Source organism: Marmota flaviventris, chromosome 4 (assembly GCF_047511675.1).
Source record: "Marmota flaviventris isolate mMarFla1 chromosome 4, mMarFla1.hap1, whole genome shotgun sequence".
Classification (NCBI taxonomy): Eukaryota; Metazoa; Chordata; class Mammalia; order Rodentia; family Sciuridae; genus Marmota; species Marmota flaviventris.
The window spans coordinates 115884075-115911178 of record NC_092501.1 but is presented as its reverse complement, the minus strand read 5'-3'; positions in this window follow the sequence as shown (position 1 = coordinate 115911178).

Sequence of the window (27104 nt, the reverse complement as noted above, 5' to 3'; positions counted from 1 at the left end):
CAGGGGATTTCTAAGCAGAGACTTGGCTTACATCAGTGAATAGGAGCAACACTGGTAGAAGCACATGATGATTATAAGTGGGTGTCAAGAACAAAACCAAATGTGTGTTTTCAGAAAAAAAGAATTAAAAATCAGTGAATGTTAGAAAACAGGGCTCAATGTCAGAAACAATTTAAAAGTAAAAGATAGGGCAAAAGATAATGCATATCCCAAGATCTGGTGATCTGTAGAATAATTAGAACAAAGAAAGGAGAGAATTTGTTCAAATTTGGGATTCAACACTTGGACATCATCCAAATGTTTAATTTTTTTAAATTCCAGTGTTCTTTGTATAAGAGTGAAAATATTAAGAAAAGCTATAAAGAAATAATGCAAATTAAATAGTTACAGGCACTTATTAAGTTCTTACTATTTTCAGTGCATATTGTTTAGTTTTATAAGAGAGACACTTTTCTGCATGCATTATTTCATCGATTGATATTTTTGATTGAATGAATTAATAAATAATTAATGAGATAATACCTATACAAAGGAAATGCCACAAATCATAGCACATTTAAGTTTTTTCAAAAGGACTGGCCTAAAGAAGTTATTAAAGATAAACTGGAACATGAATTTGGCTTTGGTACAGCCAAACCAAAGTTGTGAGAAGTATGACTCATTCTGACAGAACCATAATTTTGTAACGCAAATGGAATTAGTGATAATTTGGGGTATAGAACCTAGTATCCTAAAATATTTCATAACACCCTCCACAAAAGAAAAACTTTGACATCAGTTTTCTCTGGTTAAAAGAACAAGATCATTCAATTGAAAGAAAAATTTTATTTAAATACATGAGTGTTTTCCTCCTTGGAAAAGTCAATCAGACTTTGAAGGAGAACCTCAACAGTGGGCTGGGTTCCTGTTTTCTTGATTGGGACTAGAATCTACCATAAAATTATATTATGTTAATTAATTTATTTATGATATTAATTATTGTTACGCCAAGTTTGGTAAAAGGGAATATTGGATGAAGCCTATATGCCCATTACAAAGAGCCAAAACAAATGGTTTTGAAACATATATTTTCCACGGCCATTCTGCCGGCTCTGGGTTCTCTTGCCATTTCTTGCCAAATTATATTTGCTCTCTGTCAATGTCCACTGGCAGTTTGACAAAGTGCTGAATCTGCAGAAACCATGGCATGCTGTGCAACAGCTCCCATAGTAGATTTCTGACAGATTTTCTTCCCCTGCAGTAATAAGGTTCTTGCTACATTTTGTGCAGAGAGCATAAATTAGCTAGTATTTCTAAAGCATTTTGAAGATGAAAAGTGCCATGTACATACTAAGTTTTATTATTAATTTCTGTTGCTGTAAGTTTCAAAATAAACACAAGAACACATTAAGCCCCACTCAGAGAAGCATTAACAAACATGTTGCTAAGATTGTCAGGTTTCCTGACAAAGACAAAACATTGCATTCGCCTTCATATTTGACAACATTTGATAAAACTGACAAATCAATGTTCTGGAAAAAAAACACAGGCATTTATTACAGTCATAATTCATTTGAATCACAGATAAAATGCTAGCAGAGATTGTGCATATGTTGACAACATTATGGATAGTCAGCTGAGAATTACACACCACAATTCCAAGTCTCAATTCTCAGTTCTTTCACTAGAAAGGGCACCTGTCTCTCTCTGTATTTCTGTCTGTTTCACAGAGGAGACTTAACCAAAGTTTCCAACAGACAAGAACTTTAGACCCAATTCAAAAGAAATTTCTTGATTTCATTGGGTTAAAATGACCAATTCCTCTTGGCCGTATCTCAAAATACCAATCAAAATATTCAGGGGTGAACCAAGAACATTGGTTTTTTTTACCAGAAACTTAACTGTTTCTGCTATTGACTTCAGCTTTGCATACCATTAACCAACTCCTACACTTCCAAGAGTTTCTTCTTTCTGAACCCATATGTCTTGGACTTTTAAAAAAGAAGTTAAGTTGTGATTAACTTGTTTCCTACGGTTTTGATTAAATTGGTTCAAATGGTGTGAAATCTAAATTTTTTTGAAACTTATTTTTCTTCTTCTCACCTCTGATTTTCTAGCTTTTGTATAAAATCTCTCTTTTCTTTGTGTCTTTGGCCATTTCTTTATTTGTATACTTGAATGCCACAAAAGTTTGGTGATAGCAATTCGGAAATTTCCATGTACAGTTTTTAACACAAGCGTACCCTGTGTGATTACTACAAAAGTTCTCTGTCTTACTCCGATAGTCCACTAATTTCCTGTTTTAAATGATTTTAAATTCAGATGAAAGATTTAACTTTGGCCTTTGAGGATATTCTGTCTGTTCAATTGAATTTTGTGTTTGTACTTTGTCTACTTTTACTGTTTCATCTCATTTTCCTTTATTACCCATCAATTTATCTTTTATTTATTTTCATCTACCTTTTTTATTCTTTCCTTTTCAAACGTGAAACAAGAGGGACAGGCATCAGATGTACAGTCAGCATGTGCCAGTTCAGTATAAGCAGCCTCAGTCCCGGCCTAGATTCCTGTTGGAACAAGTGTCACCTCATTTCCAGAATGACTCAGAGGTATCATGATAGAGGTAAAAGATCATGAGATCTAGGATGAGAAAGTCAATATTTAATCCTTGTTTAGTCCTATTAACTGTGACCTCAACAAGAAATTGGCTGTCAATGTTGTCAAATGAAGGTAATGATATCAGCTCTACCCACTTTAGGAGATGATGTTAGAATCGGATAACATGATGGATCTACAGTGTCTTGAAGACTGCAAGTAACTGTTAACTCATATGAGAAAATGAGTGCATTAAAAAGCCATGATTGCAACATAAATAATCATGAAAATTGACTGGTTCTTCCATCTTTTTCTGGATAATGAAGGGACCAGGTGCAACAGGGTAAAGGAGGGCAATACCTCAGCTCAGAAGAAGTGTAACTGTGAGGATTGAGCTGTAGCTAACACATAACCAAGAGGAAAGATGGAGCCACTGGATTGGGCTGGGACTGATTAACACTAGTCATTCCACAGGACTTTCCAGTTAAGTAAGCAAATAGCATTCTTTGTTTAAATGCTTGTTTTTATTGTATAATTTATCAAAACACTAGAAATCATTCTAGTAAAATACCTCTATTACTTGCGTGTACTAAGGCACCATGCTGGGACCTAGAATTCAAAAAGATGGATCCAAATAATTTGACTTGAGAAGATTGTCTTTGCTGAAAGCATATTCAAAAATTTCAGATATGTCCACATACTTCAACTTAGAAAAGAAGAACAAGGACCTCCCTGGGGAGGATTATACTTTAGAACACAGAAGAACTGGGTCCCTCAACAAAATATCCTTTATGAGAGAAATGCGGGTCTCAGTCCATTGTTGACCATTGCTAAACATCTACCCTATTTTTCAGTTGTCTTTTGTGGAAGATTTTCACCATACTGAGAAAATATTTGAGAACAATGCAAGCCTTTGTCAGCAGTATTGATCTACATTTAGCCTTTGATTCTATAGACAGGAATCACTATAGGCTGAGCTATGTGATCTCAGCACAGATCTGATGCTATGAAGTGTCCTTCAATGTCTGAAGCATAATACCACTGTGAGAATCAGAGAAGGTAGCAATGGACCCTCAACACTAAATTCCAATCAAGATCCAAGAAAGAGACTTGTGTCCTAGCTCTTCCTCTTTTTAATTTATTTCAAAATAATTTGATACAGCTTTAAAATGATCTGAATGAATACCCTCCTGCCACAGGAAATAAGGAGACAAGCACCTACTTCTGTGCTGATAACATAGATTTCTCATTAGGTTCCAGAAGCTGCCTTAATAAGCTACTAAGCCTGCTGGCTAAACACTGTCAGTTTAATATCTACTGTGCCAAAACCAAAATTATTTTAGACAGATATTCTTAAATGCAGATAGATGATACGTGTGAAGTCTATCCAACAGGATTATTAATTTAGCTATCTAGGTTAGTGGTAGAGTGATACAAATTGCTGTTAGCAACCCAAGAAAACCACAGATATTCATTTGTTGTATACATTTTTTACATCACAAATAAATTTCAAGTGCCACTGTCTGTATTGGTCTGCTTACTGATTAAGATTCATTCCTGTAAGAAGCTTATATTTTAAGGTAGAATGCCAGGATTATGTAAATTCTGAAAGAGTCATACTTTGATATAAGAAGAAAGTCAAATTGTTGAACGCTTGCTTTGATCAAACAATGAATAACAATACATTATGTGCTGAGGTTATGGGAATACAAAAGTTTAATGAGTATCCTTAACTAGCATAGATTTTACCCTTTATTTTAGCAGTCTTTATGTATTTCTCATTTAAAGGAACTTCAAGTCTTTTTGATGTCGTTTTAATTATTTTGAAGAATGGAGAACATTTTAACTTCTGCTTAACAGTTTAAATTGCATGAGATCTCCCCTTGCATGACTTGTATTATATTCAGTAAAAACTAAGTAAAGAAAACTTGTTATATACAATAGAAAAGGGGGTAAGTGCAGCTCATCCCATGAATAGGGAGGACTGAGCATCAAGCTTAGCTCTAAGTCATTGTGAAGGTGGCACTTGACAGACTGTCATGATATTCCTTTGGAAGGTAGAGAAATGTGACTACAGTACTCGAGGAAGCTCATCAATCGCTGAACAGAGTGGACTCCTGGCTCATATTCAATATGGCAACCAGACTCTAGTGATGTACCTTGAAAGGTGTCCTTTGTATTCTTCTGCACAAGAATCAGATGAAGCCATAGAATTTGTACATAGCATATTCTGGGAATTCAATCTGAGAATTTGGCTAAATTTCTGGACAGACAAAATATGGTATTTAAAGATTTCATTTAAATTTCATATACCCCTGATTTGCTCAACCATTACATATAAAGTTCAACCTGGAGGAGTCTTTAATTGATTGCAGTTTGGGTAAAAAGCTAAGCATTTTAGGAAAACAAGAAAACACTATGAGCAGGAGGTTAACTCTGTTATTTCAAAAATTGTCACAAGGCTGTAGGATGACCCTTCTACAGCTTTAACTCAAGAGTTAAGCCCAACAATATGCTGGGGTGGTGTTGGGTCGCCAAAACTATACCCATGAAAATGTTGAGGGAATGTATAATATCTGGCCTGGAGATAGAGAAGGGTGCTTGACTGCAATCTGCAAATATTTGAAAGCCTATCATGGGTGGGGGGAAGTAGATTTATTGTAAAACTTTTCAGAGGACAAAACTAGGATTGGTGACTAACAGCTAGAGAAGGGCAGATTACACTTCTTTTCAAGGAGAACATTTTAAATGATGTGGAATGGATTTCAATGAAGTCAGAATTGGGGAAACAGTAAAATATTAAATAGCCATCCATCAGGGATGTTTTAGAAAATTCCTTAATTGTGAAAGGAATTTAATGGCATGATCCCTGAGTTCTCTCTTATCTTTAAGAGCCAATGGCCCAGTGTTTTGTCTTGTTCTTAATATTATAATGAGCCTCATACAAAGATCTGCTACCAGTTTTGTTATCTTAAATAAAAATGAGCATGTGGCTCTTTTTTGAGGTACACACACTCAGAGATTACATTCTTGTTCTGCTCCTTCTTGGTATTTGGATCTATTCCCCAGGAAGAGTCTGGATGTACTAGAAATACAAGACACAGAAGCATCTTAGCAGCTGATATACTCTTTGTTTAACCAAAGGCTAAACAGAAAGCAACAACAACAAAAACAGAGAACATCAAGTGGAGTTAGATGTTTTTTATAATTTGAATAATAGTTTCCTGGAGATTGAATATCTTTTTCCTGAATTGATAGAAAAGTTTAGGGTACATTAGTTTTTATAATCAATAATCAATAATCCTTTTGGTATTTGCCCTACTCAAAACCCATATTGAAAAGTCCAGAATTCAACAAATTTACCTGAAACATCCTAGGTCCTTGCATTTTTGTTTTTATTTGTGGGCTTGTCTACCTAAAGAAATTTTTTTTTGTTTCCCTATGCTTTGTTAGTTTTTATTGCTTTCAAACTCTGCGTTCCACATTTTACCATGCTCTCTTTCTACTTTGTGCTCCATTTGACAGGCCCTTACTCCTCTTTCAAAACCTTCCTCCATTTCCCTATCTCTCATGGAGTTTTACCAGCTTCCCTAGATAAAAATGTTCATTCCAGACTTTCACCCATAGCTTCCTTATTTACATGTTACTATCCCCATCTAGAATAACAACACATTCTTGAGTAAATGTGTTCATTACAAAATTTCATTTTGTTCATTAATGTGCTCTCTTTAGAACCAAACACTAATGCACCCGAAACACTATAGGCATTAAACAAAAACAGTCAGGAGAGAGGACTGAGGAAATGCATAGAATGAATGAGTAGATGTGCATATTAAATATGAAAAACTGCTTATAATAATTTTGAACTCAATAGCAAAAATGCCATTACACCAAATAAAAACATACCTAAAGGAAATGTGATGCTATAGTTTGGGTCTGGAAGGTTCCCCAAAGCCCCACATGTTCATGATTTGATCTTCAGCTTGGTGCTACTGGGAAGTGGTGGAACCTTTAGTAGATAAGGCCCATTTGAAGGTAGTTAGGTCCCTGGGGGTGTTCTTGAAGGAATCCCAGCCTCTTTCTCTGCAAAGAAATGTTTAGTTCAGTGCTCTAGTATTATCTGTTGTCACTCATAGTAATAGATAATTAACAGTATAAATTATTTAACCATTCTGATTCTAGGAAGAATATTCAGGTATGAGGATTGTACCAATAGAATTTTACTTGTTTCATGTGTCAATTCTCCATTCTTTCCTGAAAAGGAAATTACAAACAAAATTGAATTTTTAAATACTTCCGCACAATATATACTTAGAAAGTGCATTTGTTAATTATTTGATGTTTCATGATAGGTTTCCCTTCTTCTTTATTTTTATTTGGATTTTGTTTGATGAATAATAGTATTGCTTACTTTTTAGTTATTGTTACATCTCTTGTGTTTCATATTTTTCAAATTTTGACTTCCAAATTACTAAGGCATGAATGTTTCCAAATATCTACTGCTGTCAAGTACAAAAATGAGAAAGTATTGTATTTTGTAATTCTTTGAACAGAATCTTTTGTTTTTTCATAGATACAGTATACCTAGAAAGTTTAAATCTTTATATCTAGATTTGGAAAAAATATTTTCTTTACTCTGAGTAAATATTAATATTTCTGAGAACTTACAACTTCAATGGAAAAACAAACGGTATCCATATCAACCAATAAAATCTTTGTGACATGATTGATTAAAATTTCACTGTTAGTATGGGCAATATTATATGATAGGTATACTATCTATGGGGCTATGCTATGGATATGTATTTTGCTGTTGTTCTCAATAAGATCATTATCTATTATGTCACTTAGCAATATAATGCTGTTATTTGAAATGTAAATAGTAAGTGCATATAAAGAGACTTGTTGAATTGCACACTATCAGATTCAAGAGCATTTTAATCAGTAAAATTTATGCAGTAGCAGCATAACACCCTTATGATCCCGATGGATTCTGTGTCATTCAGGCAGTGGTAGTGTTGTATGCTTGCTGATTACTAAAGTGGGAGGTATGCCACTCATTACATGTTACTTTCTCAGTAGCTGAAGAACACTCTAAATATTACACCAGAGATGAAATTCTATGTCTCTTGAGCAAACCACATGACTGCCACTTCCCTAACACTTACAGCACATGTCACAAATGGATTTCAACTACATCTCACACATGAGATACGCTTTATAATTTGTTTATACATTCAAGCCATAAGGTGATATAAAACAAGTTAAAGGAACTGTTCTTACTAAGATTACAGAGACAGAGTTCTTAGGTAAAAGAAAATCTGCATGAGCCAACCAAAGACCCATTCTGGATCTAAGCTTGGTATCTAAGAATGAAGGCTTATTTGAGGTCATCCGTATTTTAATATTTTGATATATGCTTTTTATTCCTGTATGTACTGCACTATGTTTAAGGATCCCAGTACTCAGAGATGTGATCCTGTATGTCAGAAAATCTTTTACAAGTTCTTGGACAAGGTAATTGTTCAAGGTAGCAAAATTGATAACATGATCAACAATAAGAGGTATATTTGTTGAAAACAGACACAATACATTTATTTATTTATTTTTTATTTGGTTCTGAGGATCAATCCCAGTGCTTCACACATGCTAGGCAAGCATTTTACCACTGAGCTACTACCCCAGTACAAGAGGTATATTCTTAACTGAGTAAATTTAGATGGGCACAGCCTATTCCTTTCTCAGCTCCAAAATCCTCACAAAATGTTGTAGATTGTGCAAGGATTGGACCAGGACTGCTCTCTTTTCTGTCAGAAGGCTATGATCTCTGCTCAGTGCTATGCTGAGAATGATTTGACAAATATGTATGAAAGAGCATTCCACTCTAGTGCCACTTAATATCAGTTTAAAGAATAATATATAAATATCCCCAGTTATTACATGTAACTTTAAACATATAACGATTGTTTGTTCTGCCTTACTGACAGAGATATATGTGAAAGGGAACACAGTCAAAGTTAATCCTGGGCCTATCACCATCTTGAAACAATACTTGGTCTAGCTTTAAGGTCTTTTGAAAGCTTTAACAATGATCAAATGACACTCTACAAGTAAATTGGCAGGTACTTTTTGTGGATCATCTTGTTAGTGTGCTCTCAAAGGGCATCGTGACCTATGTTGCTTCAAGTGTCCAAAAAGCATCAATTTTCTACCTTGATTTTCTCTGATTATTGACAATTTTCTCTGCTAGGGACCATTTAGATGATGAGACAAGACTCAATGGGATTGGCCAGGGTAGCCAAGTGAGACCATTCTAGTCTATCAGCATGCACCTCATTAGTATTGCTTTCTCTCACAATTCATGAAAAGGTATCTTGAAATATACAAAAGAATTTTTATTATAAGATAGAAAACATTTTCTTATTTATTCTCACCCACACTGTCTTGCAGCATATGATTTCATGATAAAAATCTATAAGTTTCTTCTGAAAGATCTCTTTCTCTGTCTCTACAGCTAAGTTCCTCTCTAATATTTTGTCTTATCCTTTGCTACTTGGAGGTGGTGGGGTGTTTTTTTTCACCAACCAATGTAGTATAGTTATTCAATATTTAAATCTTTTTGGTTATATATTACTTATCTACTGCAAAATGGGCAGCCATAAAAAACTTGGAAAGAAAATTCCAAAGGCATAGACTTTGAAATTATTTTAGGATATAATTACTTATTAATCAATAAACTAAAAAGCTATATTTATAATTTGAGTTAACAACCAGGAAATACTGTCATTTTGATAACAGAGAGGAGTATTCATTTCATTATAAATTTTTTGGCTTTGGCAGGAAGCTTTGGTCTTAATATAGTAATGAGATTTGGAAAATGGCCAAGGATGTATCTTAAAACCATAGAAAATATAACATCTAAAAACAGATAATAAAGCTTAATGTAGACTGATGCTTTATTATATGTCCAAACGAGTAAACTGCATCTGAAATAAAATAACATTATTCATGAAATGGCTGCATAAGTAGGTTCAGAGTAGAGATAGATAGATGGTACTATATAAATTCTTTAAAACCCTGAATTTTTTATTGATAATTAATGCCAAAATTATTCTGCGTACAAAAGAAAAGCATTGAAAAATTGGGTGTCACCAGTATCACCTATTTTTCTTGAGAAAATACAATTGCAAATCAGTTGTCAATACTCACCATAAATATCTACATTGCCTAGTTTTACCTACTTAGATGATACCAAAAACAATCCCAGGAATTCTAAATATTTGTAAAGGAATGCAATATTGTCAATAGAGGTCTTCAGAAGAACAATTAACAAGAAATTTTTGTTCAAATAATGTTCTGATTCCCTGATTGTTTTCTAAAACTATGTTCATAGGAAAGTTTTGGTGCTCTACTATAAAGTCAGTCCATTACATTGAATACTGAAACAAGAATTAGACTATCTGTATTTTTATCATAATGTTTATCTACAATATTTTTATTAGGTGACTTCAATTTTCATTGCATTACACACAAAATGGTGTTAATAATATTTGTGAAAATTGTTTTAATATCCTAATTTATGAGATCAGGATACAAATATAAGTAGATAAAGTTTATATTTTTGTTTGACTACCAATTTTAGAAGCAATATTTCAAAGGCGGTAAATTTAATTTTAGGATATCTCAAGCAATAATACTTGAAACAAAAACATTAGCAGCTTTCTGGCATTAAAAAATGAGTAAATAGCACTTTGAAAATTATTAGAAAATAGTGACAAATAACAGTGACATTTGAATTGATTGGAAGGGTCTTGTATATGTCACTGGGACTGATGTTAGGTCCAGTTAGGCTCTTTAACAGCTTCATCAATGATTAGGAGGAAAGAAGAGATAGCATGTTAATTAAATCCCCAGAGCCATTAGGTCCAAGTATCAATCCATAAAAAGTGTCAGCCCAGAGCACTTAGTTCAAATATGGTTCAGAAATAAACTTTAATACAAAAGACTGATAGGGAATTTGAATTTGAATTCTAAAATATCATGGAATAATGTTGTGAAAGGTATAATTAAAACACACTATTTTCTAAAGTATCAAGAAAAATGGGTAAAGTTAACTTTTTACTTAAATTTCCTCAACATTTTTATGGATTTTAATTTGCCATGAAGATGAAAAGCACAAATTTTATAAGGCAAACAAAACAGTAACAAATAATCAAAGATAGCCTTAGATCACAAAACTCATTTGTTCCTGACCATGTGCTTTTCTTTACACTTAAGAATTTTGAACCCTTATTATAGAGTAAGCTTTGCTTCAGTCTTCATAGAACAATCTGATGGACTCAAAAATACTCTGTCCAAGTCTCTAGCACAAGATCCATAGTCCAGATCCACCTCTGCTGCTCTGAGGTTAGCCTTGCATTTCACTTGTGTAACTTGAGCTTCTGTTGTCTTCCTTAGTCTAGTTGAAAGCCCTATCTACTTCCTGAAGTATGATCCTACTTAGTTGTTCCATTTTTCTGTGTTCTAGTTCCTTGCTTATTGGAACAACCTATTGTTTAATCATTCTAATAGCAATAGTTTGCTGTCACAAATGATGAGTAATATATCCATAGCTGTAATTAATTAACAAAATCACAAAGAAATAAAATGCTTCCCTAATTTTAATACAAAGATAGCAATGTTAAGTCTATTTCACAATTATCATTAATAGTACATATGAATTTAAAATAGAATATTCCACATTAAAGAAAAGCAATTCTAAATGAATGGAGCATATTTATTTGCTATTAGACCAATCTCATTTACTAATTTCATTAAGGAAATAAATTTGTTGCTTTTTGCTGTTTAATCAGAACTGATCCTCACATATTCTATTTTTTTCTATTTGAGACAATTTTCCATTACATTCAGGTTGGTTTTTTTGTTGTTGATGTTGTTGTTTTATTTTGTTTTGTTTTGTTAAGTAGTAATTGGAATTTTCTACTAATTAGAATGATGTGTATCAGTGCTATTTTAAAGTGATGATCTCATAGTAATACTGTTGCAAAGTAAGGCAGAGGAAATACCACATTGCTGGCTAGTTTGTGCTCCACTTAATAACACCTGGGTAGCTGTCAGTTATTCTCATACTTCAGTCATGTACATCTATCTGAAGGTACCATCTCTGGTGTTCTGCTTGACATATCTAAGAAATCTTCAGCTCTCTATTAAGCTCTCCTCTTGGCATTCTTTGCCTATTGCTCAAATGCTTTATGAGGCCATTTCTTTTCTTTTCAAGACATATATCTTCATTCTTGAACTTTTGTTCTCATATCTCACTGTCTAAGGAAACCCTGCTCTCTGACTTTCAGAATCCTGAATTTTGCATGCAGTGATGTGCTTGCAAATATTTAACAAGCAGCTCTCTTAGGAGAGCAAAAGCCATGACTTATGCCATTTACCAATTTTAATGACAGAAATGTTCACCATAGATAAATTCATGCTACCAAAGTGACTTCACTAATGTGGAGTCAAGACATGCATGTTATTTATTGCTGCATAACAAATTAGTCCAGAACTTAACTGATTGAAAAAAGGCATGCTTATTACATCACAGTTTCTGTTGGTCAGGAATCTGAGCTGGGGTCTTTCAAAAGAAGGGACAAATGGTGTCAACTGGGGCTTTTGTCTCAAATGAAGTTTCAATGGAGCAATTGTATACCTTTGAATTCACTCATATGGTTGTTGGAAGAATTCTGCCTTCTTAAAGTCACCATTTTTATCTGATCATTCGTGACCTATTGAGTCCCTTTCTCTTGGAACTCTGTGGAGTTAGATTTATCAGGACTGGCTCATCCAACTGTCTCTCAACACTAAGATTTAAATCTGAGTAAGATGATGAGACCAAACAACAGTACAGAATCCCAACTCAAAAAACAAAAATTTTCATCAGAAGGCAAACATAATATGTTTATGTTTGCAGAATAGGCAAACCTAAAGATATCTTGGATCTCACATGTTAAATTATTTTAAGTTCATTTCTTTAATATTGACAGTGCAAGCCAGTTCAGTTCACCATTATTAACTTTAACATGTCTCTTGCTTTGCTTCATGGGCATTCATTGTATCTCTTTCTTTTTAAACATTGTTTGACCTCTTTTAACTCTGCTCTCTGAGTTTCTGTGATTGAACACTTACAGAGCATCCAACATCTTTCTGTCATTCTTTCTCAATTTCCTTCAGGACTTCATATCCCCCAGTTGCCTTTGAGAGGCAGATTTTCTAAGGATTTTTTTGGCCCTTATGTAGTACACTCTGCATGTACTACATAGGTTCTGGCACTACCCACAAGCTTGAGGATCTTGCAGTATCAATCAGCCCAGATTTCTTCTCTGAGGTCAGACCTATTCACGAATGTTGATAGCATCTGTAGTCATAATCACCAAAAGATGAGAACAACACAAATACTCATCAAACAGGTCTCAAAAGCATTATGATATGTGAAAGCAACAAGACACAAAAAGCCAGACAGTCTGGTTCTATTTACATGACCTTCTGGAAAGACAAAAGTTTAGGGACAACAAAACAGTTTTCCAGATGCTGCAGGTAGGCAAAAGGGATTGACGAGAAAATGACATCAAGAAAGATGGCAGGTGACTGATGTAGTCTACATTTTGATTCAATGGAGGTTTTATGACTACAGATATTTGTTAAGGCTCATAGAACTGAATTTTTGGAAATAATTTATTTTATTCAATGTAAATTGTACCTTAATAAGTCTGATGGTAAAAAAAAAATCTACATATTGAATACTGAGTTTATTATCTGCCTTTCTTCAATCTTTTCCCAAATCTATATTCTAAATGTCAATTCATAACAATTACTCAGTCACATAAGGGGATATATAAAATCATTTTTGATTCTCCCTCCTTCCTAACATTCTATACTGAATCCATCACCAACTTCTGCCAATTTAAACCTCTGAATTATGTCTTTGAATTTCTTCCTTACTTACATCAATTGACCAAGTAGAGTCCTTCATCTTTTCTTGCTTAACTAAGACAAAGATTTATTGATGGTAACTCTGGAAAACCGAGACTTTCCAGTAATCCTTTTTATCACTAAGATTCATCCTTGTACTGCTTCAACTTGAAACAATTCATCAACTTCTCTTTTCCTGACCAAAAACTTTCAAGTTTTTAAAATCTATATTTATTAATATTATTCTAAGGATTAATAATTAATTAATTAACAACAAACAATAATGATATGTACTTCTTTGTGTTCCTATTCTTACATCTGGATAAAAGTGTTGAAAGTTCTATGTCATCCCACGGCCCAGCATTACCTCCATAATTTCATCTCATTTCCTCTTAAAATATAAATACATGCCTCCTGAAAAGTAAACCTCTTTGAATGACCTTTCACTATTCACTCTAAATAATTCTACTTCCAAGCTTGCCTTATAGTCCATGACCAAAGTTTTGGCAAAATTTACTCAGCCCTACCTCCATTTAGGTATATAAAAATCTTCATGGTTTAGATATGAGGTATCCCCCAAAAGCTCATGTGTGAATCAATGCAAAGATATTCAGAAGTGAAATGACTGAGAGGTGTAAACTTAGTGGCTTAATCCACTGATGGCGGATTAGTTGGGTGGGCAAATTAATTAATTAGATGGAAGAAAGTAGGGTGTGGCTAGAGGAAGTAGGTCACTGGTGGTACTACTTCAGGGTTTATCTTTTGTACCCTGATGAGCAGAGTTCTCTCTGCTTCCTAGCTGTCATATCCTAAGCTTTTTTTTTCCTCCACTATGAGTTTCTGCCATGACTGTTATGCCTTTACCTCAGGCTCAAAGCAATGGAGCTGAGTGATAGAGGTTGATAGACTCAACCTCTGAAAATGTGAGACAAAATAAACTTTTCCTCTTCTATGTTATTTTTGTTGGGTCTTGTTTTAAATTTGTTCTAATTAGTTATACATGACAATAGGATGCATTTTGACACATCCTACATAAATAACTTCTCATTCTTCTGGTTGTACATGATGTAGAGTTACACAGGTTGTGTAATCATATATGTACATAGCGTAATAATATCTGATTCATTCCATTGGCCTTCCTACCCCCAAAATCCCTCCCCTTCCTTCACAGGGAAAAATAAAGGTACTTTGTTGGGTCTTTTGATCACAGCAGTTAAAAAGCTAGCTAAAACAGAAATATCTTCTCTAGAGCTCCATAACTTTTTCTTTTCCTCTGGAACACTCGTTGAGGGATTAGCAAATTCCTCTGAATCCACACACTCTTCTCAAAATAATTCCTACACCTCCTTGTCTTAACTTACTCTAATCTGGATATTCTTGGAGGTCACTGATTTCTCAGTTCCAGATATAAAAATACTTAGACATGCCATTGGTTCTGACCTGGTGAAGGGAGGCTGCATCATAGTTATCTAGAATGCTTTCTTGAAGTGTGTGTTCCCAGCCCATCTCAGCCCACCTCTTAGCCACATTACCTTATCCCCTAGGTATGTAGGTGGAGGGTGGATGAGCATTTTGAAAAACTCTCTCAGTATTTCTGCATTGCTCTTGACCAATACAGGCTCAACCACAATGGATGTTCATATGTAGGAATAAGGTAGAAACTAAAAAAAAATCATTTTACACCCAGAGCTGAAAGTGTTAATTTCTTTTATCAGGACAGCTCAATTTTTCTTCCAAAATTCATTTACCTTAAGTGACAGCCCCTCTGCTTTGCATCATCTACCAAGATTAATTTATTAATTATATAAATATGTATAAGAGTGTCTGCAATGTGAAGGTCATTATGTTACGTGCTGGTGATAGAAATGATGAGCAAAAAGTCCACAGTCTGTATCTTCAGCAAATTAAAAGCCTAGTCAGGGAGTCATATATTAATCAAATAATCACACTGATGATATATAATTATCAATTGAGATAGGTGTACTGAGGGGAAATAATCATGTTTCTGTGAGGGAAAATATCACCTATATCTGATTTATAATGGAATCAAAGAAAGCTTCCTGAAAAGCAATTGGGCTGTGACAGGAAGGAGGAATGAATGAATACAAAGAGGGAGGAAGAAGAACATGCTCATGACAGACAAAAGCAGTGAGCATCAAACCCACATGGGGGAAATAAGCAGGCAGATTCAGGTTCTCAAAGTCAATGTAAAGAAAAGCAGAGGCCAAGGGGGAAGCCAGAGACTTCATGCGTAGAAAGCATCTAGACAAACTGGACCTTGCTTGCCATTTTGTGTGTTTTTGCCTTTATTTTTTCAAAGGTCAATAATATCTCACTGAGAAGGCAGACCATAGAAAATCTGTTAATGAGCAATTGTGTGTTCTAGGCAAAAGATAAGGGTAATTTGGATTATTATGGTGGCAATGAGATAAAGGAATGTGGATCAATTCATGAAATATTTAGAAAAGAGAAAAGATACCTAATAAATTTGATATGCTTTACTTAGTCTACTTAGGAGTAGAAAGTAAAGAAATTCAGACAACAAGCCTAGATGATTCTAGTATATAGGATTAAGACCTATCCTGACGTTGTAGACAAGAATTTATGGTGATACATACCCGTCTTCAGGTATACCTTCCCTTCAGGATTCCAGAAACTTAGGTTAACATGAAAAAGATGATGGAGTTTGTCCTGCTAGTGATTACTAGAGTTGGGAAGGCTTAGGAGAAGGAAGAATAGAGGGAGGCTGGATAACAGTGACCAAAACACAATTAGAATAATTTCTAGCATTCCACAGCCCAGTGGGGCAAGAGTGTTGTTCAAGAGAAATGAGAAGAGAGGAGCTCATAAGGTACACACAAGAGTAATGATAAGGAGGTGAAAATACTAATTACTCAGATTTGATCAGAATATTTTTATACCTTTATTTTTTATTTATTTTTATGTGTTGCTGAGGATCGAACCCAGAGCCTCACATGTGCTAGGCGAGCACTCTACCACTGAGCCACAACCCCAGCCCCAGAATATTTTTATATGTGTACTGAAATATCACACTGTACCCCATAAGAGTGAACCATTATTATTTCCTAATAAAAAATATAATGTTTAAGGAGATAGAAATGGCGGTTATTTTTATGTGATCATTACATATTACATACATGTGTCAATTATCATGCTGCATCCCATATACATGTGGCCTTAAAATAATGATAAAAGAACAATTTTAAAAAGAAGAGGTAATGGTAAGCTTGGAGATTCAGTCAATGATTTTAGAAGAGGAGTCATTTTAAATGATGACAGGTCCAGGGTATGACTGGGAACATGTACCTGAGGTAATTAAATGTTCATGGCCTTGGAGACAGGGAGGTAAGGAAAAAAGCAGTGTGGTATTGGATAGATCCTTTAAGTGAATGATAAAATTATTTAGAGTAGTGGTAGAACTTGGCATGAGGGGAAGACGGTGGGAATAAAAAGCTCATCAAAGTGTCTCCTTAAAAGAGAGTAGCTGAGAGTTTTGAATGACAGTGCCAATGCAAGAGAGAAGTCTAAGTAGTATGAACATACAAAGGGCAGTGCTTTCTAGAAAATGGTAGAGAAGTAAATGTGTCAAAACAACCATAAGGAAAGAAACTAATCTTATGACTAACTTTTAGCTTTAAATTTTGAAAATATAAATAACCACCACTTAAACAGCTCCAGAGGAGAAAGTGTCATAGGAGAGCTCTATTTTTTTTTGTTTGTTTGTTTTGTTTTGTTTAAGAGAAGGAGATAGATAAATGCCTTGAAAGAAGATATGGGAATGGGAAAAAAACAATCACAGAACAGCATTTCCAGGAGTCAGACTGGGAAAAATCTAAAAGGAACTTATAGAAGACTTGGCCAGGGACTGAAAATATCTGAAGCATTGGGAGATGTTGGTGAGAAGAGTAGCTTACAACTTTGGAGATTTCAAAATGAAAATTCTCACAAAACCAATGATGAGTTAAAAGTTAAAAAAATATATATATATGTATATATGTACATATATATATATATATATGTATATATCTATCTATATGTAGATAAATAGATAGATAGATAGATAGACAGATAGAAATCAATCTTGTATCTGAAGGCCAGAGTGACTAAATCTTTAACTACCATGTGATTTCACTAGCAGTGGTTGCTGGTGATATAGCCAGAGATAAAAGCACAAATTTTATAAGATGAGCAAAGCAATACCAATCAAATAACTAAATGTAGTCTTAGACCATGAAATTTATTTGTCCTAGACCCTTTGCTTTTGTATACAGCTAAGCACATTGAAATCTCACTAAGCTTTGCTTCACTCTTCACAGAACAATAGTGACTGTCAGCTTTGGAAATTAAGGCAAATCCTTATGGCTACAAATGAGGCTCACTCTCTGTAACTAGAGATTGTAGAGAGGAGAGTTGTCTTGGGTTGGCCAGTGAGACAGATATGGTTTAAAATAATGAAAGGTTAGAAATAAAATGAAGAGAATTGTTCTTTTTTAAGAAAAAAAAGAGGAAGCAATTAAGATGCAATAAATACCATCTTAAGTATTACACTTTTAAGATAAATATAGCAAAACAAATGAAAGATTTATATATCTTCAATTTTCAAAGAAACCTAACTTTACATTTTTCCCTTTTGAAAATTTGTATATCAAGAACTATGTAATGTTTTGAACAGCCAACAATAAAAAAAAAAAATATAAATGAAAAAGAAAAAAAAAAAAAAAAAGAAAATTTGTATATGACTTAAGGAACATACCTTTTCCCCTACAATTTTGTGATTGCTTTCTCCTATTACTTATTGATAAAGGGAGGAAAATAAAACCTGATTCACATCTTTGGAAGAATTTTTTTTTACTTTCAAGAAATTTCTATTGCTTTCAATGCTTTGAAGCTATTTAAATGCTACCAAGCTATGTGAATACATGGAACAACTCTCTAAATAACTAAATTGCATACACAAGCTTAGCAAAAGACTGAAGAAGATAACCACTATCTCTATTGGAAGCCATAAAATCACTGCAAAGAATTTTAAGTGCATTAACATTATTTTCTGACAGTCATAAATACATCAATTTATGTACTTATCATTATGAATGAGACAATTTCTAATAGAAATAGAAAATGAGGAAAAATACTAGTAATCCTGTTTTTATAAACATTTTATCCACTATTTCCAGATATCAGTAGATAAAATTACATACAATTGTTATTGGTTGTTTAGAAACAAACTCCAGGTTCAAATGTAAGGTTTTGGGGAAACATTTTAACAACATGCATTTGCTTAAGAAACTAAAAAGAAATACTGAAACATAAATGAGAAAAATTCTTTGGAGTTAAGAGTAAATTATGGTAAAAGTACGGCCTTTATTTTGAATAATAATTTGTGATAATTACTACATTTTTGTGTACTAAAGGATTTGTTGATCCTATCAGCAGTGTATGTATATACAGACATATATATTTCTTAACGTATGGATAATATATAATTTAAATGTTATTTATTATTTATTATAATACATAATTTAAATATATATAATTTAAAAAATATTAAGTATGCCAAATCTTCACTCAAAATGTTATTCTCTAACATGGAAATAATAAATAATTAAGTTGCATTTTTTCCTTCCTAGATAAACTACAAAGCAGGAGATATTTCTTTAAAAGGGAAATAAAATTCTAAAACCTAATAATGACATTAAACTCAACCAATTCCTCCTAAATATCTACTACAATTCAAGCAAAATAGTATTCAAGGAATTTAAAATATTTATTTCTCTTGTTTTAATTTAACACTGATTATGTTGTGTCCAAATGTTGCAATGCAACCAATTCTATATGTGTATAATTAAGAATTATCTTTAGGTATAACTATGATTCATAAGCACTTTGAGCTCTAGTTCTCTGAGTTATTCTCCTCATGCTATTCTCTATTATTTAGAAAATACCATAAAGTATATAACTGTCTTCAGGTGAAAGTAGGGATTTCATTCATTCATATATAGTAATCTCTGCTTATTTTAGTTTCACATGTTTTAAGACTCCCAGTCGATGACCCCATGGATATATAGTATATTTTTATATTTACTATATATATATATAGTGTGCCACATATATATAGTATATTTTTCTATACTATATATACCTATCTATACTATACATTTTTCTATATTACATATTCTTATAAATAGTATATTTTTCTATGCATATATACCTATGAAAGTTTATATTTATAAGTTAGGCATAGTAAGAGATTAATAACAATTACTTAAGTAGATCTTTTCAACCTCAGAACACATTTTTTTCCTTTTCTTATTAAGTCAAAAACTTCTACCTTTTAACCTAGAAGAATTTCATAGCTTCTTTAGTATATTGATACTTCCAGTACCAATAATTTTGTATTATGGGGACATTGTTTAGTAAAATAAGGTCACTTGAACTCAAGCACTGCAATACCATAACAGCTACCAAGTTTCCAATGGGTGGGTAGCATGGCATATACAGTGTTTACCCTCTGGACAAAGGCATGATTCATATGCTGGTCAGTACAGAGTATTGTAGCATGAGCTTTTCAGAAATGTAGCATGAGCTTCTCAGAAATGCATGCAATTTAAAATACGTGAATTTATTTCTGAAATTTTCCATTTTATATTTTCAGACTGCTGTTGACCCTTGATAAATCAAACCTTAGAGTACAAAACTATAAGTAAAAGGTGACTACTGTATATTGTCCACAATTCCAAAACTAGTTCAATAAATACTACAAGCCGATGACCTAGGGTCAATCCCCCAATGATTAAGCACTTCTTTTTTTTTTTAATTTTTATTGTTGGTTGTTCAAAACATTACATAGTTCTTGACATATCATATTTCACACTTTGATTCAAGTGGGTTATGAACTCCCATTTTTACCCCGTATACAGATTGCAGAATCACATCGGTTACACATCCACTGATTTACATATTGCCATACTAGTGTCTGTTGTATTCTGCTGCCTTTCCTATCCTCTACTATCCCCCCTCCCCTCCCCTCCCGTCACCTCTTTTCTCTCTACCCCCTCTACTGTAATTCATTTCCCCCCCTTGTTTTTTTTTCCCTTTCCCCTCACTTCCTCTTGTATGTAATTTTGTATAACCCTGAGGGTCTCCTTCCATTTCCATGCAATTTCCCTTCTCTCTCCCTTTCCCTCCCACCTCTCATCCCTGTTTAATGTTAATCTTCTTCTCATGCTCTTCCTCCCTACTCTGTTCTAGTTACTCTCCTTATATCAAAGAAGACATTTGGCATTTGTTTTTTAAGGATTGGCTAGCTTCACTTAGCATAATCTGCTCTAATGCCATCCATTTCCCTGCAAATTCTATGATTTTGTCATTTTTTTAATGCAGAGTAATACTCCATTGTGTATAAATGCCACATTTTTTTTATCCATTCATCTATTGAAGGGCATCTAGGTTGGTTCCACAGTCTTGCTATTGTGAATTGTGCTGCTATGAACATCGATGTAGCAGTGTCCCTGTAGCATGCTCTTTTTAGGTCTTTAGGGAATAGACCGAGAAGGGGAATAGCTGGGTCAAATGGTGGTTCCATTCCCAGCTTTCCAAGAAATCTCCATACTGCTTTCCAAATTGGCCGCACCAATTTGCAGTCCCACCAGCAATCTCTATTATAAAGGAGTAGAGATTAAGCACTTCTATAATCCTCTCCTGGTGAATGTGGATGGAACATATGATTTGCTTCTAACCAATAGAATCTGACAAAAATGATGAAATGCTGCTTTCTTGATTATGTCATATTATAAAGTTTCATCCTATCAGAATGGAAAGAGAGAGAGATTGTTTGTTCACCTTGAAGATATCAGCTGTTATGATGTGAATTGCATATGGTAAAAGCTACATAGCAGGTAACTAGAGGCAGACTCCAGGAGCTGAGTCTTAGTTCTAGAACCATAGGAAACTTAATTCTCTCTATATCCACCAGAGCTCCAGGTCCAGAGGAGATTGCAGCCCTGCCTGACAGCTTGATTGCAGCCAAGTGAGACAGGGCTCAGCCATAGCTAGTCTTCTGACCCACAGAAATCTCAAAATAGTAAGTGCATATTATTTAATCACTAAATTTATTGTGTAATGGTAGAAAGAGATTTATTTTTTATTCTAATTTGTTATATATGACAGCAGAATGCATTACAATTCGTATTACACATATAGAACACAATTTTTCATATCTCTGGTTGTATACAAGGTATATTTACACCATTCGTGTCTTCACACATGTACTTAGGGTGATGATATCCATCTCATTCCACCACAAAAATAAAAAAAGAATAAAAGAGATTTTATTTTTAAAAAAACAATTTTATGTGTCACTTGGGACAATATGAATGAAATCAGAAGATATTAGGCTAAGTAAAATATCACATGATTTCACTTATGTTTGAAATCTAAAAGTTGATGTGGAAGGTAGAATGGTGTTTTTCAGGACTTGGGGTGGGGCAAAGTGGGACTGGGGAGTCATTTTGTTAAAGGATACAATGTTTCAGTTTATTAGGAAGAGTCAGTTTAAGAAATCACTGATACAACATGGTGACTACAGTTAGTAACAATGTACTATTCATGAATGGCTAAAAGAGTAAGATTTTGTTTGGAAGTAACTTCCATGTTAATTAGCTCAACAGAGTAATTCCATGAGTCATACTTACTCAAAACAACTTCTTGTAAACCATAAATATGTAAGGTTTTATTTGTTAAAAATATGAATGATATAGATGATTCTCTAGGAAAATAAATATAATTCAAAAAGGATGTTTTAAAAGTCTAACTGGACCAAGCATGGTGGTGCATGTCTACAAACCTAGTGGCACTGGAGGCTTAGGCAGAAGGATCACAAGTTCAAGGCTAGCTTCAGCAACTTATGGAGACCCTAAGCAACATAGCAATATCCTATCTCAAAATAAAAAATAAAAAGGGGTGGGTATGTGATTCAGTGGTTAAGCATCTCTGAGTTCAATCCTGGTATAAATTAATTAATTAATTAAAATAAAAACCTAACCGCATTAACTATAAGCACATTGGAAAATTGCAAGAGAACTACCCCTCAAAATATCTCACTGAAATAAAGTTACATTGAAATTGATGTTTTAAAAAATAATAATTTTTATGCCACTTAAAATATCCTGGAGCACATAGAAATAAAAGGTCTTTTTTTTTTTTGTACAAAGCCAGCTTAGGCTGAGTACTGATTTTTTTTTTTTTTGGGGGGGGGGGGAAGAGGAAGGAAAGGAGAAGAAAAAACAGTGGCCAAAAAAAAAAACAGTTAAAAATATAAATAGATTAGTATCAAATATCGCTAAGGAATCTACACATAGATTAATACATAGATGGAAATAATAGATGCCCCAGAGTATCATAAATACATATGAGAAACAAATATATGTACACTAACATTTTGTATCTTTGACATCAATGGATAAACAAGTTGAACTTCCATATCATACCCAACATAAAAAATTCCAAATGTATTAAACACATAAGAATATTAAAATTATTGCTAAAATACCAGAAAATAAACTTAATTTGGGACATATTCATTTGTTAAGCAGCAGACTACTCTAAAAAGAGAACAAAACCATAATAGAAGAAAGGACTGTTAGATATTACCACAATAAAACAAAAATAAAATTACTGCATGACAGTAAATGCCATAAAGTTGAACTACAATTAATGATCTGAGAATAAATACCAAAATTCTTAGCATAATGCCTAGCACCAAGCACTCAATAAATATTTGCTAAATGAGTGCCTACATTTGACAAATAGTTATTATTACTATTCTATAAAGTACATTTGTAAATCTGTAGGTTATATATGAATACTCTAATAGAGATATAAGCAAAGATTATGAACTAGAAATTTTCAGAAAGAAAAGATAAACAGCCAGTGTGAATAATATTCTATCAGAAAAATGCAAATTAAGACAATAGCAATATAATATTTCTATCCATCATTTTGTCCAAGATTAGAGATAGGGGCGGGCATTGGGGGGACCCTAATGCTTCTGAGGCTGAAGTAGCTGGCGCTTGCCGACACTGTTGTTTGGAATACAGGTGAACAAAAGTTCCTGTAGAGATATTTAAATATGCTTCTCCTCTTCAAACTCTACTAATTTGTCTTTAGGATGTAGGAGAATCATTGTGCAAAGATTAGCCAGACTAGATAGATGATGATAGAAGATTGTACGTTGGTGAACTAGATGCATACATATATATGTAAACACATAGATTTTGATGTGGATATGACAATTTTTAAATGAAATTAAGATACTTATTATCACTTATTGAACTGAAAGTGTTTCTGTAAAACAAAATCTCAGGACCACTGCAACATCATCCTTAGATAGTAAAGGCATGAGTGAGTTTGGACATCAGAAGGCCATAGTTGCATGGAAGCCCAGCCCCTCTCTAGTCCAGGCAGTCTGCAGCTCTCTGCAGCATCATAGAACCTGAGTTGAGTGTGCTCAGTGTCCAGGAAGTGGAATTCTTAAGTCAGGTTATGCACACTCAGTGATTCTGCCTACTTCTGAGCAGCTTCCCTGTGAGCCAGCTGTAGGATCTATACCTCAAGATCTGCAAAAATATACTGAAGTTCCCTGGGTTTCCTTGGGATTTACCTATAACTTGCTCCATGTGTCTCTGCAATGATTTTTCAATAGCCTCCCTATAAAAGGAGAGATTTATTCAGGCTTCTAAAAGCCTTTGTATCTTTCTAGAAGGTAAGTTCTTTGTATACCTTAGTGTAATCATAAGCTTTGCACCATTTGTGCAGGTAATCACAATACCACAGGGTTAGAGACTTTTCTGTAGGTCTTCATGACATCAGAATACCCGTAATAAGACTTTGATGATACTGGCCACTTTCATAAAGTGGGGAGAACCTCTTAATAACTTCTCCAACTTTTACCTTCTTAAATACTGCAACCTTATTTGTCAGTTCAAATTTGGAATTTAAGTGTGTACCCCTCTTATATTGGTGTTTTTGTATTTTAATTTCCTAATTAGGTGATAACACCTAAAGATATTTTTTCTTGTTTATTTTGCTAGCCCAATACATGCTTAGCTTAAGACAATACCATGTACGGATTGGATACTTAACAAAATATTTGCTTGAGTAGAGTAAATTTTCATTTATAGGTAATGCAGAAAACATGAAAGGTTTCTTAGGTTTTAGAACTCAAACAGCAATCCCTAGATTTGATCCCTTGACATAGAAAAATATTAAATTTTATATATGATTCCAGAATGCCAAATACCTGAACCCACAAACAAGGTGTTTCTTGTCTGCTATTGGCATTTGAATAGTTATTCCATGGAGTTGCCTAACTGAAAGTTCTTTCTCAAGTCTTTCTGTGAATTGTCTCTAAGGCAGTAGCATTTTCCTATCAGATATACACTTACTAACCTACTGAAAATAAGAGCACATCACACTGCAAGTTCAATGTCATTTTGAACATGTAACAGATTAAAACTTTCAGATATAAGGCCTTTTAAATCTTAGCATTGAAATTCAGGAATATCATACTCTATCCAGAAGGGTTGCTACACTGGTAAACAGAAGAATGTTCTTGATTATAAACCAAGCACTTAATGGATCTTGTTCTTAAAAAGACTCGCTTTAGAGACAGTGAAGTGAGCTGCTATTTTGAATTTCAAAATGAGGCCCTGATTTCCTGTTGTGGCGGGTCTTGCTGACATGTTCCAAGGTTCCACAGCTATGCCTCGCTGCTTGAGTTTTGCTTCACTGTGTCCTTCTGCCCACACACTTGAAGCCTGTGTCCTCCATTTGCCTTCGAGCAGCTGCTTAAGAATCCAACTGTCATCCATCTTTCACACATGCCCCCCCACCCAAAGGAGTCCTTCCTGCAACACACCAGCAGTGTTTCTGTGCTGGGGAACTGTCTGCATTCAAAACCCAACAGAAATACACAAGTTCAAGGAGAGACATTAAGAATCTGTGACTGGCTTGACATATCGGGATAACTGCAAATGGAAAAAAGTAAACTGAAGAAGTAAGACCAGCTGAGTTGAAGAATGATTACTTACATACACGAAATAGATCAATACCCAAAGAAGAGGGACAGCAAAATAGGGTAGTCACATAACACCAAAAGGTTTCGGAGAAATGAATAAAAGGAAAACAAGGTTAATTAATAAAGAAAGAGAGCAGTTCAATTACCATATATAGACACAGCCCCAGTGCTATGGAATAAAGCAAAGAAATAAAAATATGAAATAGTAAACTGGGTTTTACAGATGTTCCTGATTCAATCATTACTCTTCATAATGTAGATAGGTAAAAAAAAATGGATTAGAGTTTATGCCTCTGTGTAAAAACTATGCAAATCTTTAACTCAAAGAAAATTCGCTGATGAATTACCTGGGAACTGTCCTCTGGTCCTCTCTCAAGCCTCGGTATCCAGTGCTATCCACAACATCTCAGGAAGGGGGCAAGAAGCTCATTGGATCCAGTGTTTATCCCCTTGATATTTAAAGGAACTGGCAGAAATGTATTTCTACAAAGAAGGGCAAAGAGAATAAAATAAAAAAGCAAGGCTATTAGTCAAAAAGAATGAAAAAGAAAAAGAAAAAGAAAGCTAAGTTCTTCAAGGAAAAGTGATTAAAAGCATGACAGTGAAAGGTCCAAAGGGAATAAATGATTTAAACCAGGCTGGAGTGTTAAAATATACATCTAGAAAGAAGTGACACCTAAATTTCGAAAGGGCCTGAATGATTTTCAGCAGACCTCAGGCTAAAAATTTGTAATGAGAACTTCTCAGAAGCAAATACCAAGGGGAAAGAGTCAGCTGTTAATAAGAAGGAATTTGTATTTGATTTTCATTACTTCGCATTTGTTTAATTTTCCTAAAAGAAAAGTAGGGCTTTAAACAAAAACAAGGAAAATAATCCCTTGTATATAGTAAATAAAATATTTCCTATAATTTTGCATTGCAAACATTGGTGTTTAGAATTTCTTTACAGTCCAGTTACATTCAACAAATATCACAGGAAAATGACAAACCAAGCCATAAGGAGAAAGCAAGACTGTCTGCCAACAGAATAATAGGAGACAGGCACTGAATAGGCAGGATTTGAAAGGTACAGAGACAGCAGGAATTAGAGAAGTCCTTACAGATAGACAGCCCACCTAGGGTGAAATCAGAGGATAGGTACAAGCACCTTCCCCAAACTGTCCACCACCAGTTACAATGTCTGAAATTCAGCCAGCATTATTTCTTTTTTTTTCTCATTTAAAGTCATTTTGGCTTTATTAATCATTTATTTAAAAAAAAAATCCTGAAGACAACAGTTAACAACAAGAGGTCCTGTAAGGACCTTGACCTATAGAGTTTGTCCATTTGAGCATCTTAGAAAGATGGGGGCATCAGAAAGCAGAAAAAAGATGAAGTAGAAGGTGACAAGGGGCCAAAGACAAGCTTTGAATACTTCTCAATCTTGCAAGGTTGGCACCATCCTGGAGTTGTATGACATCTGTTGAAGCATTGAGGA